Genomic DNA, 14,221 nt, shown 5'->3' with positions numbered 1-14,221 from the left:
ATTTAATCAATGTCATATTACATCTAATTATGAAAGTTTAACATAAATATCAAATCCTATTAACTCAAATTAACTCTAAAATCAAATTATGAAAAACTATTAAATCCTAAAACCTTAAAATACAAAAAAATAAATCATAAGTAAACCAAAAAAACCATAAACTATAAGAAAATAAACCACAAAACTAAATAAAAAGCCCTAATTTCTGAAAAAACCTAAAAATAAAAAAATACAAAGAAAAATAAGATGAGAAAAATCCTTCGCAGAGACATGATAATCGAATATCCATGAAAAAAATTCCAAAAGCGCAAAACATAAAAATAATTTCCAAAAAAATGAATAAGATCCCAAAAAGGGAAACCCTAAAATCAAAGATCTAAAAGCAATCAAAGTAATAACCAAAGATCTAAAAGCAATCAAAGTAATAACCCGTACTCGGACCAGAGCGACCACAACACATGCGAGATTGAGGCGCTGCTTCAGAATGGCTTGGTAATCAGCTGAACCGATCGGGCGCAGAGTCGGGCCGGGCTCCTTGGGCTCAAAAATGTTGTCCTTGATGCCAACTCTGCCTCTGCCGCAGCCACGATGCTATCCAGGGAAGAAGATGAGGGCATCTAGGGGGAGGCCCAGCCACTGCACAGGAGAGAGAGAGAGAGAGAGAGAGAGAGAGAGAGAGAGAGAGAGAGAGAGAGAGAGAGAGAGCTTTTTTTTCGTAATAATACTCAAAAGACTTGGAATTGATACATTACAGACTTGGACTCTTACCTCATCATTTAATGCACCAAATATTGCACTTAAGCAGTCAGCCTGTGCTAGAAAATCATCAATAATTCCATTATCTTTCAGCGAAGTGAAAACAGAATGTCGAACAATGACATCGGCATCTTCTACAGCAGCGATAAGAAGCTTATCTACAATCTGCAGCAAAACAAAGAGGCAAACATCTCTTTCAAAGCATCTACATACATCAACAGCAAGAAGAACCATTATAATAAATAAATAGAAAACATGAAAGTGCCACATTCATAGCAAATTTAGCTTGATGCAGCAACAAGGAGTCTCATGATCTCCGCATAATGAATGAAAAAACTCTGAAAAGATCACATAAGAGCGACTTGTTACAGCAGCTTAAACTTACAGGAAAAAGTACACATGTTCCAATGCAATTTAATATGCATAATTAACCCAAACCAAAAATCAAACATTTAACAAATTATTTATAATGCACATCATGCATCAGTGAAGGTAATTTATAACTCATCACGCGTAAGAAACCAAGACAAAAACAAAAATAAGTACATACCGCAACAAAAACAAGTACATACCAAAACCATCATGGATCAGTGAATCTCAAGCAACCAAGACAAAAACAAAAAATCCTCATGGTGGAAGTAGTGCTCCATCCACAACTTTAGGTGACAACTCATTCAACATACCACAGAAAATAACTGTCATTCTCTTTGGTTGATAAGTTGTAATTTGAACCAAGTACATATCATAGCTACAAGACAAACCATTTTAAGAGAAATGTCATTACAGAAAAACAGAAACTAGAGTTAGATTGCATAAACTAATATTACAACGATGTTACCACCGAGGTGGTATCTCATGTGGCAAGCGGGGTCCTGTGCCAAGCTGAAGGCCCAGGTTCCAATCCCTCTGCCACAACATATCTGGTAGGGGTCTGCCAAACCCAGCTTGCTTTTAAAAAAAAAAAAAAATATTACAACGATGTTGTCACATGAGTAATGTTACAATATTTCAGCAGCCATCAAACAATTAGGGATAAATGTCATTACTAGAAAAGAAACTAGACTTAAGATGGGTTTGAGTACACTAATATTACAACAATTTTTAAGGAAGTAGACTTAAGAGGGGTTCGGATTAGGGCTGGTAAATGAGCCGAACGAACTGAACAGGGCATGTTTGGGCTCGGCTCATTTACTAGTGAATTGAGATCATGGCTCGGCTCATGTTCCTGTTTAGCTGTGCCGCTCGTCTCGTCCTTGAATGAGATGCGCCAAACACGAGCTGGCTGGTGTAAAAACATTCTACATTATTTATACACAGTACATGCATTTTTATATATTATACTTGAAAATATATATAACTTTTTATAAATTACACTTAATAGTCCATATTTTATGTATATATTTTTTCATTCATCTTCCTTTTATATATTACACAAAATGTATATTATATATATATATATATATCGAGATGAGAACACCTTGTGTTCGGGCTCGACTCGTTTAAGGTAAACGAGCTGCTCGTGGCTTGGCTCACCAACTATATGAACTGATCACAAACGAGTTCATGATGAGTCGAACCGAGCCGAGTCACGAGCTGCTCTGTTCATTTACCAGCCCTAGTTCAGATACACTAATAGTACAACAATATTGTAATAAGGAGTCATGTTACAATTTACCATTCATCTGACTTTGGACATGTATGGATGCTAAGAAGAACCTAAATATTTAAATTATATTTACATAAAGAAAGCTATAAAAATAGGAAACTGCTTACCCCACCCCCAAAGTCCCCCAAAATAGATCAATCATAGGCTAAAAAATTTTGTAAGTATGCAAGCATAAAAAATCACATTTCTTGATCCAATAGTCGGTTCCAAGCAAATGGATCATGCCGAATGCATTTGTAGGGTTAGATTTGCAAAAAAAACTATGAAAGTCTTGGTTCATACCAGTTTACAACTTTTGTTAGTTTACATATTCCAGTTTTCCTTGATCTAGGATAACTAAAATATGTAAACTGGTACGCATCGAGATTTTCATAGTTTTTTTTTTCATTTTTTTCTAACATTTCACTGTACGAATGTGATCTAGATGTATGGTTTTATAGAAACAAACTCTTGGATCATCCGATTATGATGTATAAGAAGGATCTTTTAAGGTTCAAAAATCAATGGCTCAAAATTTTCATAAATATGCAAGCATAAAAAATCACATTTCTTGATCCGATTACATTGATCCAATAGTCGATTCCAAGCAAATTGACTATGACAAATGCATTTGCAGGGTTAGACTTACAAAAAAACTATGAAAATCTTTGTTCATACCAGTTTACAACTTATTCTAATTTACATATTCTAGTTTCTCTTGATCCAGGTTAACTAAAATATGTAAACTTGTATGCATCAAGATTTTCATAGGTTCCTTTTATTTGTTTTATAATTTCACCATACAAATGTGATCTAGATGCATGGTTTTATAGAATCAAACTCTTGGATCATTCAATTACGATGTATAAGAATGATCTTTTAAGGCTTGAAAATCAATGACTCAGAAATTTTATAAATATGCAAGCATAAAAATTCATATTTTTTTATAATATTAATAGCAACAACATTACTTTGTGGTTTCTATTGGAAAGGTAAATAACAAAAACATTACATTCTAGTTGCTAAAAGATGTTAATAGCAGCCACTTAAAAGATGCTGCTATTTCCTTTCAAATAGCATCCACTTTTGTGGCTGCAATAGATCATTTAAAAAATCTCTATGAATATCTGTGTATTAGCAATCACTAAAAGTGTAGCCATTATTGCTTACCCAATAAAAGCCACTAATGTTGTTGTAGTAGATTATCAAAGGACACTTGAAAAAGTGGATGCTAATACCTGTGTATCTGCCACCACCTTTAATATCGTTGTTATTGCCCACCCAATAGTTGTCACTTTTGTGGATGCAATAGATTATTAATGATGAATTTAAAAAATTCTTACTAATACGTGTGTATTAGTAGACACTAAAAGTGTGGCTGTTATTACTTAACCAATAGCAGCCATTAATGTGGCTGAAATAGATTATCAAAGGCCATTTGAGATAGTTGTTGCTAATACTTGTGTATCAACCACTATATTTAATGTTGTCATTATTGGCCACCCAACAACAATCACTTTTTTGAGTCATTTCTAAAACGTTGTTACTATTGTTACCGATTTTTGTAGTATCCAAATATGAAAAAAAATAAAATAATCATAAAATAAATACACAAACTGTTTTTTGATTGATATTTCGAGACAAAAATCTCTAATTGGGTTAGATTTAAAACTCAAATACCACCTTTAATGTCACTACTATTGCCAACTCAACAATAATCACTTTTATGGTTGTAATAGATTACTAGTGGCCAATTTAAAAAATTCCTACTAATACTCGTGTATTAGCAACAACTAAAAATGTGACGATTATTGTTTAACCAATAGCAGCCACTAACGTAGCTTTAGTAGATTATCAAAGGCCATTTGAGAAATCGACTGCTAATACCTGTCTATCAACTGCCACAATTAATGTCACTGCTATTGCCCACCTAACAACAACCACTTTTGTGAGTTGCTGCTAAAATGTTGCTACTATTGCTACCTATTTTTGTAGTGTCCAAATATGAAAAAAAAATAAAACAATCGTAAAACAAATATGCAAACTATTTTTTTGATTGATATTTTGAGACTAAAATCTCGGATTGGATTGGATTTAAAACTTGAAGTGTTTTAAATCTCAGATCAGATTTAAAACTAAAAATCTCAGATTGGATTTCAAACAAAAAAATGTTTAAAATTTGAAACTAGAAAATGTTGGATTGGATTTAAATCAAAAAATGTTTAAAATTTGAAACTAATTTTTTTTGAATTGGATCATACTAAAAAATGTATGATCTCCTGTTCATAATCTGAAATCTTGTATTGGATTTAAAACTAAAAAATACTTAAAATTTGAGCATTTTGAGAAAAAATTGATATTTTTTATAAATGATTTAATCAATATCATATTACTTCTAATTATGAAAGTTTATCATAAAAATATCAAATCGCATTAAATCAAATTAATTATAAAAATCAAATTATCAAACCCTATTAAATCACAAAACCTTAAAATGAAAAAATAAATCATAAATAAACCAAAAAATCATAAACTATAAGAAAAATAAACCATAAAACTTGATAAAAAAACCTAATTTCTGAAAAAAACTAAAAATAAATAAAATGAAGAAAAAGAAGGAAAAATCTATCGCATAGACATGATAATCGAATATACATGAAAAAATTCTAAAAGCGCAAAACATCAAAATAATTTCCAAAAAATATTCCAGGGACACACCATCAAATAATCCCTATGGTTTTGTAATGAAGCCTCCGGATGGGTTGAGATCACCACTGAAAAAATTATAACTCACATGAATAGTACTTGCAAAATTATAGATAAACACACATCAAAATGTTGTACAAAATAGGTATAATGACTTTAATTCAGGTCTAATGACAGCATTGAAAGAAGGAGACTACTGCACTTAATTAGATAGAGTTCTGTTTGGAGAAGAATAAGTGGATCCGAGCAGGTCCAAAGTCTGATGTATTTATTTGGAATGTCAGGCTCAAAACCAGATGAAGATTGGGACCCATGTGGGTTGGATTTAGGTAGATTAATTGGGTAGGTAGAACCAAGGTGCAAATTTGGCGTGTTTTGGTGTTAAAGGTCCCTCTCAAGAATGTCGTTAATCATCTTTACTCGGGGTGAGCAATGGTCGCTCACCAATATTATGCTGCAAATCCAGGCTGATGTCTTTTAAGAGGCCACTCTTAATTAACTTGCCAAAATGTAGCCTTTCTTGGATTGACCAATCTCGTATTGTTCCTTACCGTCTATCTCCTAATAATAATAATAATAATAATAATAATAATAATAATAATAATAATAATAATAATCTGTCCATTATTATCGTAAATTTTGGTACCTTGAATCTTGAGAAGCACACTAATTTCTTGATACAAAACCACCTTTTGTGAAATTCTTGATATAGTTTTAGGTCTTTTTGACAATAATCAAATAAAGACGTTCAGTTAACCTCCATCACACACTGTAGTGGAAACGTTTTAAAGTGTTCTAGACTCTTCTGCTATCCTTATTCACCAGATATATGATTGTCATGTAGGGATGGCAGTGGATTGGGGGAAAGCTGAACCTGCCCTGTTTGGGGCGGGGATGGAAGACATGAAACAGGGAATGGACCGGGAATGAAGGTGAAAATTAAAACCCATTCTGGCCCGCCCTGCCTTGTCACCGATCTCCGTTAATAAAATGATTAAAATACTCTTGTTTATTTGATAAAATTGCATATAACTCATATATATATATATATATATATATATATATATATATATATTAAACGGAGACCATAAATTTGAGATGGGGTGGGGATAGAGGTCCAAAGTCTCCCCGTCACTAGGATGGACCAGAGATGGAGGTCACTATTTTGAGGTCGAGCGGGGATGAAGACCTTGTCCCACACACATGCTCCAATCCACTGACATCCCTAGTGTTCAGAACTTACAACATTTTTCATTTTAAATATAATATAAAAACTTATATATATTCTTTGTAATAATTAGCATGACTAATTGTACACGAACAAACTCATGTCCGGCTCATCTCATTTAAGAGCCGGCTGGGTTAAACACTGGCAAAAGAGCCTGAACATGTGCTGTTCAGTTCTTTCAGCCAGTTTATCAGCTCTAAGCTTAATTCACGTTTAAGAAAATGGTCTTCACCACTCTCTCTCTCTCTCTCTCTCTCTCTCTCTATCTATATATATATCATGATTATGATGGTTGAGAGAGTTACATAAGTAACCACGGGGTGTTTGGGGTTCAAGCTTACTAAAGTATCCTTACCTCATAGTCATACCCATCACCATCACCATCACCTTCATTGGCTTGACCTTCATATCCTTTTCCGGTCATAAAAGGTGATGCATGCCTAAAAATAGATAATGGCATAAGAGACAAGATCGCTTTCACTACAGAGGGGCATTATACTACTGGATTATTGAATCGGTACCATTAGTGCATCAGGTCAGAGGCAGCTCTGACGGTACGTGATGAATGACAGTCAAGCCTCCATCATCATCATCATCATCATTAACATCGTCGTTACTAATACTCCCAACTCAGCCATCATCATCCTGTCATCTTCATGGCCATCACCACTTCAAATCTATGTAACAAAGACGCGAGGATAGGAGGACACGTGACCTGGGTTTCGATTTGCAAGCTTGAATTTTTTTACAAATACACGAAGCCATGATTTTTTTGATTTTTAATAAAAAAACTTATTTTTTATATTTCTCTATCTCTATGTACTTCTTAAGAACGAAACAAGGGTAGTGTTGAGAAAACAATTGATGCTTCGCAATCTTTTTTAAAAGGACATATTATGAATGTTGGCATGCTGTTCATTTTTGTATTTATTGACCTTTTCAGGATTTCAGGGGTGTAACGCGGTTGGCAAACGTCTTATAATGTTAAAAGGTGAAGTATTTAACACAACCAAACTGAGAGAAAGATGGGTGCTACCTGGTTTTAATTTTTTTTATCGGTACAAACTCTTGTGAAATATTTCTGCTAGCCTGTCTTTGTTATTTTAGATTGCACTACCCTTACCCTTAAGAAGGGTTAGTATTTTCTCTAGCCTTAATTTGTTATTCTAGTTTAAACCAGAGTTACCCGAAGCGCCTAGCCCAGTGAGAAAGTGTGCTTTCTCAAAGCGCATCTGAAATGCACTGGAAATTGCTGTTTTTTTGGCAAGCGTGCTTCTCACGCATTTCTCTTTTATGGGAAACGCGCTTCCTCCTCGCTTCTCTCACACTTTTCTCTTTTTTTAATATTTTTTTGTATTTTTATTTTTATTTTATTTTTCACTTCCTCCTCGCTTTCTAGGTCGCTTCCGAGATGATTTTTGATTCGCTTTTAAGTCATCCCACACCTCCCGCTTTCTAAAATTTTGAAAGTGCCACGCTTCCCACTTCTACTTCCGGTATAGCTTCCATGGTAACTTCATGAGTGCCGAGTCCTTAATTTGCATGAAAAAATTCTCCTAAACATTGGTTATAATTTTGATTTAATATAATTGATGGGTAGGACTTCAAATATCAAAAATGCAAATGTTCCCAGGAAGTAGCCAATCTTTTTTGCGGGAGACATCATGAATGACGGTGTCAACATCTTGGATTATAAATCAATAATAACAGTTGATATGCTGATTTGCTGGAGTAGATAATTGTCATCGAATCCCACTGATGTGTTACAAGACTAGGTAAGAAATGTCATATTATTAGGATTTAATTGTCATTTATTCATCGAAAAAAAAATCATGTCATTTTATGTAAAAGTTATGGTTGAATCTAATTTGCTATTTTTTCTTTCCAGACCTTGAAAAATTTGATTGGAAAAAGAGGCAACAGCTTTGAAAATCTTGAAGTCCTCTATATATAGATGCTCGGAAAGAATTAGTGATATAACCACTTTGAAGAGTACATCTTGCATAGTTAATTTGAAGCACAAAATTTTCATGTTGTATCATGGCCTGTGTTGGACAGCTTGGACACCAGTAAAGGGACACCTGCCACACTAATTTTTGAGTTTTTTTTTTGCATTAACAATGGTGCATAAGGAAAGTATCCCTGTGGCATAGATTAGTGGTTCTTTGTTGTATACAATTAATGCTATTTTGTTGCTTGACACTATCGTTTTTGCTTTTTTGTTTCGTTTGTAATGAACTTTCATGCAAGGTTATCATTCTTTTATGACCAAATTGGTAAAACCTTTCGGATTCAGTTCCGATGTTAAGGATTTTGGTCCATGGATGAGTGCTGAGACTTGGCAACTAAAACACACTGCTTTTATGATCGTGAGATAGTCGTTCCGTTACCCGCCCATCAGAAGGGGCGGTTCATCTAGTTAATATTTTAAAAAGCATTTTTATTAGCATATATTATAAAACATATTAAAGTAATGGCTGTATTCTATCTCAAAAACAAAAAACAAAAACAAAAAATATTAAAGTAATGGCTGTAGAATTGGTGTCCGAATCGGAGCGTGTCACCAAGGGCACGCTGCCAAAATAGCGTGTCCGTATGACACAGCCTCAAATGGACAAATCTTACAGATATTTCCATGAAGTCAAACATCAAAATGCCATGCATCCAGCATGTTACCACTATTCATCATCATCATCAGTCCTCTCATATATACCATCCACCATTATCCTGTCAACTTCATCTCCATCATGATTAACCAGACTACTCTCTCTCTCTCTGAAATGTATGCATGCAATGAATGAACTCCCACTTGGAACTAAGTTTGTTTTTTTCCTATATTGTTTTTTCCTTATTGTTGTCTATATACATTTCACTGACACTCAGGTCTCTGTTCATATATATGCATGTATCTAGACTAACAACCTTCAAACCCAGCAATTCGAATATATGGCATGACCCATATCAATTTCATATGCACAACCTAATTAAAACCATGATGATATTATCTGGACCGCCTGATCTTCAAGATCAAGAAATCTGGGCTTTAGGTGATGGCCTCATCCAATATGCATGTCCCTATATATATATATATATATATATATGCTGTGACACACATATTCAGTAATAACACAAGAAACGTTGAACCAATCACCAATAAAAGCTCAGGACCCATAAGTCGAAGACATGCATGGCAGGTTAAAACAAAGGTTGGAAATGGACCAAACAAGAAAGCCCTACAAGCGAGTCATGAACTGTCACTGTTACTTTTTCAGCCGCTGCTAATAGGGGCTTGCCATGTGTACTGGCCGCGCGCCCTTGAGGAAGGAGAGACCTGACAAGCTCCTATTTGCAGGGTGACCCGATAATGGTCCGTGAGATGAGCAGGTGTCGGCAGTAGTACTACTTTGATGGAGCCAATTGATTTGGTTGGTCCAATGGCGTCACCCTTATATCCAGACTCGGACTTGGCTGGGGCCATGATTTTTAGCTTGATGAGAAATCGACTGAAGTTGTTTGAATCCTTGCACTCATGAGTCTTCCCGAATCACGTCATGGGCCAACTGAGCCAACTTGGTTTCCAGGTCATGGAGTATTGCTTTAATTAAACTGATGGCACATAGAGCCATTATTTAGTGGTCAAGCTGGGTTTGTTTGGAAAGAAGAGGACTAGGCATTGGTGCCCAAGAATCTCAAGCCTTGACTAAGTTGGAATAATTATGACCAACTTGGGATTGGATAACTTGACCTTGCTTCACTAACTCCTCTTGAACAAGTCCCAAGGAGAATCAGGTGCAATGTGATTGCACACTTTAAGCATGCTGCTGCACCTGTTCACCAATTGAAATACAGTCTGTCAGTTGTGGGACCCAACAGCAAATGGTGGATGATAGATAACAGGTGCAGCAGCACACTTAAAGTGTGCAATCACATTGCACCTGATCTCAATTGGCTATAAACCATGATCCAAAATAACGGTCGGATAACAACCCATGAAAACCACCTCAACACCAAAAACCCACACCGGCTACCCACAAAAGAAAATGTAAAAAAAAAAAACCTTCGTCCCAGGTTCCACTCCCACCAGGTGTGCGTATGCCTTTAGCTGTAACTGGTGGGGCTCTCTGTATGGACTAGTACTGTTGCCAGTATAAGTGCGTATTGGCCTGAATCGGACGATACGTATCCCATCGCCAGAAAATCGATACAATATTGACTTGAATCGGCTATTTTTTAATATATAAAAAAAAAACTTAAAATTAATTTTTTAATGGCTTGCAAACGTGTCACGTTAAGTAGAAAATTTACTGGTCTTAACGGGAACTTGGGTAGTGCCCGAGTCTGGTATAAAAGTTCACAAACTATACCCAGATCCATATATTAATTGGACCATCGGATCCCGGACCTGAATCTTAATCGGGTCTTCTTATTTATCACCATACTCCGATCTTATAATTAAGGTTTGGTACGGGTCTGGTTTGGGTAAACCCGACCCGTTGACACCCTGTACAGATGCAAACCCTAGGAGCGAGGAGTCCTTTTCGACAGCTGGAGAAGTTCGTGGGAGCCTATTTTTTATTTTTTACCCAAGAGCCAGTTTATGTTTGTCCTGTTACCTGTATCATGTCGTTTGGCTGCCGGACAATGACTTTATGAACAAAACAGGCAGACATGCTGGAGTTCTTGAACTTGACATCAAACATGAATGTAGACTTAAACCCCAACTGACACAAGAGCTTTACACAATCATCATCTCTCTATCTCGATCTCTCTCACGAGAGTTAGGAGTTCTTGAACTTGGTCTAGTCCAAACATCAATTTTTTAGACTTCAAACCAAACCGACACGAGAGGCCGGAGATTTACACCATCCAATCTTCATCATCGTCATCGTCATCGTCATCATCATCATCATCCATCTCTCTCTCTCTCTCTCTTAGTCACAGAATTAAGAGGCTAGCTAAGGGGGGATGCACCCTCAACCACTTGACCTCCACTGGCATCTGATAATCATCAACTTGTTGCATGGACCCCTTCCACATACTATTCCCCAAGACAAAAAGGATACCAGTAACTACCGATATATATCTTCTCTACATAGACCTTCCAAACAACATTCCACTATCTCCTAGCAAGTTTTGCCATGGCTAGTAACACTTGCATGCATGTAGGCCTCCGACTCTGCAGCAATTCCCTCGAGCTGCTCGGCTCCACGTCCGGCGTCGAAAAGCTTGGTAGTGGGATCACTTCAGCAGTCATAGACTCGGAGTCGGCTGAGTCGTTTTCATCGACCCGGAAGCTCTTAATATCTCGGTGCAAAGGAGTTGTGGCACAGCCTAATGGCCGATGGGGTGCTCAACTATATGAGAAGCACAAGAGAGTTTGGCTTGGAACATTTGCGACCGAGTCTGATGCAGCCAAGGCTTATGACATTGCTGCACTTAAGTTCAGGGGGAGAGATGCCATCACCAACTTCAAGTACTCCTTGGAAGATGAGCCCCAAGCTTGGTTCCTCTGCTCGCATTCGAAGGCGGAGATCGTGGAGATGCTCAGGAGGCACACATATCATGATGAGTTATTGATTGCCAAACAGAACCGGGAGAAAAACACAGGTGCTCTGGATGTCATGTCCGCGAGAGCGGGACTAGGATGTCAATTCAAGATGCGCGAGGAGCTTTTCAGTAAGGTGATGACACCTAGCGATGTGGGACGATTGAATAGGTTGGTGATTTTGAAGCAGCATGCCGAGAAGTACCTGCCGACTGCGAAGCGAGACGGGATGCTACTGACCTTCGAGGATGACAGCGGTCGTGTATGGAGGTTTAGGTATTCTTATTGGAACAGCAGCCATAGTTATGTTTTCACTAGAGGATGGAGAAGATTTGTGACGGAAAAAAATCTCAAAGAAGGGGACATAGTGACATTTGCAAAGTCCACTGGTCCAGAGAAAGTCTTTTACATTAGTTGTACATCAAGCTCATGTGCAGCCAGCAAGGTGCATTATCTATCAGCACATAAGAGCTGCTTAGTATGGCAGTTCCGGCCCAAAATCGAGTTGTCACTATTACCACCACCACCAGCAGCAGCAGCTGTGCCGCTCCCACAGCCGCAGCAAAAGTTGGTCAGGCTCTTTGGGGTTGAACTGGCCAATAACCCTGAAGCGCATGCTTTCAGTAGAAACCACAAGAGGATGAGTGAGTGGGAGTTGACAAGGAGTGAGTGCTGTACCAAGCAAAGGGTTCACTTGAATATTTGTAATGCAAAATAGTGCATATAAAAAAATTGTCCTTTCCAAGAGAATTTCTTAACTTTTCTCAGATAATTCCACCGTACAAAAAATATGAAAATTTGCGTGTGTGGAAGACAAGGCCCCGTTTGTGTGGTAGGAGCAGTTAGTTCACGTCACCTTGTGTTGGAACGTTGCAAGTTCAAAACCCAATGGTTCCTTTGTGTAACTGGTGAGGGTCGGACTAAACCTAGCGTGCTTGTCTATTAAAAAAGAAAAAATCGTTTGATAAACCTCTACAGCATTAACTCGGGGCAAGGGTAAGCTCTCGGAGTTTTAAGCTGCTAGTACAGCTATCGTAAATATGGCAGGCAGATTCCGCTTGTCTAGGTCTATGATCCTGAGATGGTTTCTCCGAGTTAAAAAAAAAGCATACAACATTATAAAGTTATAAACAAATGAAAAGATAAGTTACACGTTGGACATTGTAGAGCCTAGACTTTTCAGTACCAACTTGCATTGACTGTCCATGGTTTGCCTCTGATTAAGCAGATTGAACACATGGGATGCTATCTTTTCTATTCACTTTGCAGTAGTGAATGTGCTGGTTCACGCTAGCAGAAAGTCGAGGTTAGTCAAGGACAAAAAACAAAAGAATATGCTGGTTTTCCAATTTACACCAACATAACCGTCAAACCTAGTATCTTATCATTTTTTTAAATAAATAAAAAATTATGTAGTGATAGATTTAATATAGTCCATTTCTTACTTATTTCAAATATTTAAAAAATCAATGTCCACTTCTTCTCACACACATATATATATATATATATATATATATATATATATATATATATATATATATATATATATATATATATATATATATATATATATATATATATATATATATAATATCCCATCTGCATCACAGATATTAATCATAGTTGACCTTTTTCATAAACAAAGTATGATATTTTGAAGGGTTCGGATCAAATCATTTGTCAAATGAGTTTTTTTCTCATTTGACAATCTTGTCCGTTGAGAGATGCTACGATTATTCCACGTGGCATTCTCATTTCTTGCCAAAACATCATTAACGGCATGATGTCTTGAAGGAAGTTTAAAAAAAAAGAAAACATGAAAAGGGTTTTGTGTTTCCTTCCCCCCCCCCCCCCCCTCTCTCTCTCTCTCTCTCTCTCTCTCGCACGCGCACTGCTTCCACCATTAGTGTGTAGAAGACTATCAGATGGAGGCCCAAGAGTCACTACAAAAAGATGGGTCATTACCGACCAAAACATAGCGCTGATAAATGGTCATCATCAATAATAATTTAATCCCGATGATATTTTATGTCATACTAAAAACATCTATTGCCGATGAAAATTTATTGTCACTCTTATCCCGTCAGTAGTATGAATAGAAAGACTCGAAAGATGGTCGGGAAGAGATATTGCTGATGATATTATCGTCAAGTTTAAATTACGATGATAATTAATCGTTGTCTTCGCTTATCTTCAGCTCGTGATCTTAGCCGACGAAATACATATTGAATGCTAAGGTTGAGAATATCGTTTATAATTATGCTTATATTTAATAATCACCAATAATCCCAAGATGATAATTATCGCAGATTTTAATCAATAGTCGATAATAATTATTGTC

The 14,221-nt window shown here is 36.5% G+C and overlaps 1 pseudogene; it reads left to right on the top strand.

The window, feature by feature from the left end:
• Positions 1 to 11,473: 11,473 nt before the first annotated feature.
• LOC149848595 (AP2/ERF and B3 domain-containing transcription factor ARF14 pseudogene) lies at positions 11,474 to 12,619 on the top strand (annotated as a pseudogene).
• Positions 12,620 to 14,221: the final 1,602 nt, after the last annotated feature.

Source organism: Nuphar pumila, chromosome 1 (assembly GCF_984573655.1).
Source record: "Nuphar pumila chromosome 1, dmNupPumi1.hap1.1, whole genome shotgun sequence".
Lineage (NCBI taxonomy): Eukaryota > Viridiplantae > Streptophyta > Magnoliopsida > Nymphaeales > Nymphaeaceae > Nuphar > Nuphar pumila.
Note: the sequence above shows the minus strand (reverse complement) of the source record. Positions and strands in the feature narration are given on the sequence as shown.